Source organism: Cervus elaphus, chromosome 18, assembly GCF_910594005.1.
Source record: "Cervus elaphus chromosome 18, mCerEla1.1, whole genome shotgun sequence".
Taxonomy (NCBI): Eukaryota; Metazoa; Chordata; class Mammalia; order Artiodactyla; family Cervidae; genus Cervus; species Cervus elaphus.
This window is the reverse complement of record NC_057832.1, coordinates 124,753,444-124,757,842: the sequence shown is the minus strand read 5'-3', so window position 1 is coordinate 124,757,842 and position 4,399 is coordinate 124,753,444. Positions and strand designations below refer to the sequence as shown.

The window sequence follows — 4,399 nt, the reverse complement described above, 5'->3', positions numbered from 1 at the left end:
GCACTCTCCACAGTGAAATCGGTAAAACAGGCTCTGTCAGTGCAGAGGACCCGAGAAGTAGCAACAGTGATCTCTTTTCTGCTCCCACCATTGCCAGCCCTAGCAGGAGTACAGATTAGCTCCTGGGTATGTGTGCGCCTCTATGTTTGTATGTGTGTGTACTTCATATTCTTCCTGCCACAGAAGTGAGCCTGGATACTTCAAGTAAGCAACGGCCGTGTCATGCAAGCAGCACCGTGGACTCTGTTGCTCTCGTGTCTTTGGGAGTTGAGTGCACACAGTTAGTATAATGAGTCCAGGTGCAAACTTCCCATTTGTCCCCATGGTTCATACCTGTTTTGTGAGGGGAATGGTTTTCCCTTCGGATATCAGCTCAAAGCTTATGGAGGGAAGGACTACACGGTGTATGTTAGAACCAGCATCTCTGAGCCTGGATGATGGGCAAACCAAGTGAATTGCTACAGGCTCCTGATATGAAGGAAGAGACTGTGGACATAGGGATCCCAGGCCTGCAGAGTCAGAGTTCTGATTGCCGGCAGTGGCTCTGGGTGTTAGTGGAGCAGAGAGGTGGAGGGGCTGAGATGCCAACTGCCTGTCCCAAGACAATAGTAAGAGGGAGCAGAAAAGCACATAGTGTGGCCCATCTTTGTTTCTAGCACACTTATCTTTCTGTCTAGACTCTAGTCTATACGGAAGCCTTGATTCTTGCTTTTTAAAATTGCTTTAGCTGTTCTCTTTACTTTTCCACTTCATTTTTTAAAAACACAAGTGCATATATCTGCACCACTGGAAGCGCTAAAACTTTCTATTTTCACTTAACAGTTTGCCATCGGCATCTTTTCAAGTCAATACCTATAGATGTAACTCATTATATATATTTTTTAAAAAAAAAGCAATAAACCAAAAAGCAAATTGATTGTCTTGTGCTATGTAAGTGCAAGGAAAATTTAACTGCTTCTTTTCTATGTTTACTAAATAATCTGTTATAAAGAAATGCTGATATCAACATTCTTATTATACACGTAGTAGCACAAATGTTCCCGCAAGCACCTTTCTTGTCATCTGGTTTTGCTTGGTAAAGACCAATTATGTAAAGACCAATTACGTGGTCGGATTTTCAATGGTTTACCTTATGGTTTTTGAGCCTTGCTTTTTTTTATACTTCAGTAACATCTGAACTCTGAAATTACAGTCAAATGTCTTCGGTGCTTGCTTTCTTTCTGTTTTACTTTCACTGTTTCAGCTTACAGTTCCCACAGCCCAATCCCCTGCAGAATCTCCCTTGTTCAGGTTGGCCTGCGGCCCTGCAACCTCGCGGGGAGGGCCTCTCCACCGCAGTCTCCCGCTCTCGCCCGCCCTCGTCTGTTGCCGGGGCAGCTGCGCGTCGCCGCATTGCGCTGTTCGAGCCGGGCGCCCCCTCCGAGGCAGAGGCCCTGGGTGAGCTCGGGTGTTCGGGCGGCCGATGCCGCTGCGGCCTGCCGGCGACGCGACTCGTCTCGTGGACGCTCGAACCGTTTGTCGGGCGCCCCTGGTGGCGGCTTTCAGATTGTCCCTTCCCTTCGGCGACCTTCACAAGGGCTGCTATTCAGCTGGCAGATAGGGAGCAGAGCTCCAGATGCCGTCAGCACTGGCGGCGGTAACCCCGGTGACGCAGAGGCCTGAGTAGATCTGCTCCTGCTGAAGATTGCATCTGCAGGTCTGTGTGAGGTGCCGTGCCGCTACGGGCTTAGGGGGCGGGATGGCAGTTGCTCTGGTCGACCAGTATTTCTCCGCGCTATTTCGTCCGTTGGGGCTCAGGAGAGGACTGGGAGAGGGTCTTCACGCCGGAGCTCCTGTGGCTGGGCGGCCGGCCACCTGTGTCGCTGTTAGGCGCGTTCATTTCGCCTCGGCGATCACCCCGCTCCAGGCTCCGGCACTGGGCAAGCACGGCCGGGTCCGTGCTCGGAGAGCTCGTTAGCGGGTGCGCTGGGGCTTCGTCTCCGCGGCCTGGACGCGTCCTACTCCCGCTGGCTTTGAACGCGCAGATTTGCATGGCGAGGACGGGCCGTGACCCTCACAGCGGGAAGGCGGTCCGGGTGTTACCTCCGCCCGCGGGGGCCGCCTGGGCTACTGCTTGTGGCCAGGAGTGAGTGATCGTGCCCAGTGTGGAGTTTGTCACATTTTCCAGTTTTCCCGTCTCGGTTAGAAGTAGCCATGTGTCTCTATCTGCGGACGGGGCTGGGTTCCGCCACCCGTTCCTGGATTCCGGGCGTCCTACCCCGGAGTTTGGTAAAGCCAGATGCGCGGAACAAAGCGGCGCTGGGCTGTGTGCTCGGCCAGCACCGCGGTCCCTGGGCTCGCTTCTCCAAGCTGCGCGTCCTCGCCCCCTGGGGTCCCAGGTTCGTCCCAGGGCCGGGCGGCGGGGAAGCTGCTCCACGTCGGCCACTATCGTGTTACCGAGCTCTGTGATAGTCCTAGGCCGGGCTGCGCTTTCCCGGGGAGCCTGTGGCCCCTTCCGTTCCCCTTGACGGCCCGGAAGTTGTGTGAACACACACGGTTTTCTCACTCCAGGTGACAACACGGAATGTCAACAACGGGTGAATAGGGCGATCGCCCAAAGCACGGCTCCAGTCCTGCCCGGTCGCGGTGGTCAGAGGCGCCAAATATCTGAGGCCCAGAAAGCGACCTGTGCCGTCCGCTGAGGTACCAAAGAGACGCGAGCCTGGCGGAGTCTTTAGTGCTTGAAGAACTTCTGAACTCGCGTTGACGGGAGGACGCGGGAAACAACGCAATCTGCAGGGGACTCCGAGGAAATGAGTGAGGAGCGGGTGTACTGTGTCTTTGCATCCTTGCCTTGGCTTTATCCTGGTGGCATTTAAGCTATTTGGCTGTAACCAGGCCATCAGCGCTGAAAGGTCGACCAGATAGCTTGTGGCTTTGAAATTTGCTGTATGAAGAATTGTGGTTGTTCAAAGATATTGAAAGTATAATTATTAACATTACTATTATTACTCAGCGTTACTTATTACCATTGTCTGTAATTAATGATAACGTTTACCCACAGAATAGCGAGCTGATTTGTTGAAATGACGAAAGAGGAGTTTTGGTGTGTTTATTTTTTAAACGCAAAGAAAACTCTCTCTACAACCCACAAGGCCCTGCCCCATGCCCGGCAGCAACCATTGTGGAACTCCAGACCCCCAAACTCTGCAGCAATAGGCCCCAAGGCCAGGTGTCGGTGGGGGACTGTTTCCTCCTGTATCCTTCCCAATTAGAAGGGGGCAGGGGCGGGGAGGAGAAATACGTTCCTCTCAGCAATCCCATGGATGCCCCTCTTCCCCTCAGCCTGCCTCCAGCTTCCCTACATCACAAGCCCTGAGAAGGACATGCCCTTCCTATTTTGCTATCACTCCTATGTGTACCCTTAGTCTCAGCCTGATGCAAGTGGTGCTGGCTGACCCCTTGCAATGCAAAGAGTAGCTACTAAATGCACTTACTGATCTGTATTTTAAAATCTTCCTAGACATGATAATAGAAGCATAATATTGAGTCAGGAATATGTGACATTGTTAACGGATTTCCTTACTATTTAGACAATAAATACAGGGCTCCTTATAACTTTTCCATCCTAAAACTGAAGCTATTCAAGGAGGGGGAAGAGGCTCAAGAAGAAAGTGATATATACAAATATCACATAAATAAATATGGCTAATTTGCTCTGTTGTAGGGCAGAAACCAACACAAAATGGTAAAACAATTTCCCACCAATGGTAAAACAATTTGCCACGAATTTAAAAAAAAATTGTTTAAGAAAGAATACTAAAGCTATTTGAATACCTTTTGTATGCAAAGACATATTTTCACATTACTTTTTTCACAAAGATATAGTTCAGTATTACTTTTCTCACTTTCTTAGTAGAATTATAATGACAAGAATGGGGTTATTGATATCTTTTAAAAATTGCTCTCTAGAAATGTACCCAATGTATGTGTGTCATGCTCATTAGCCTCAATTTAATTGCCACATTTTGAAAAAAAAATTAAGGTAGAAGGAATTGGTTTATTTCTTGCTTGTGAGACCAGTGTTTTGTTTTTGTGTTTTTGTTCACTATGGAATCACATGTGTGTCCTTAGACTGATATTCAATAAAGGCTAAAAGAATCATCAGGCAGCTGTGGAAGTTTCTGAGTTGCTTTCTCTTTTCTGCTGTGCTGCCACACAGATTATAGCCTCCCTGGCATCCCAACTCACCAGTGTTCTCAATTCAGATTGTTGCCAGATTGTTTATGGAGCCTACTACCTGCAGCTGCAGCGTGAAAACCGCCTGAAGGCAGGAGGCTGCGGAGTCATCAGGTTGATATGTGTGTTCACTTTCAGTCGAGGAACCTAGTCCTGGAACCCTATCTGCCTGCTGTTCAGG

At 49.7% G+C, this 4,399-nt stretch overlaps 1 long non-coding RNA gene across 1 annotated transcript; it reads left to right on the top strand.

Moving 5' to 3' along the window:
* The first annotated feature begins 1,217 nt into the window (after positions 1-1,217).
* LOC122674856 lies at positions 1,218-4,146 on the top strand. The gene is made up of 2 exons (XR_006335064.1): positions 1,218-1,696; positions 2,551-4,146. It is a non-coding gene; the product is annotated as an uncharacterized LOC122674856 (long non-coding RNA).
* The last annotated feature ends 253 nt before the right edge of the window (positions 4,147-4,399 follow it).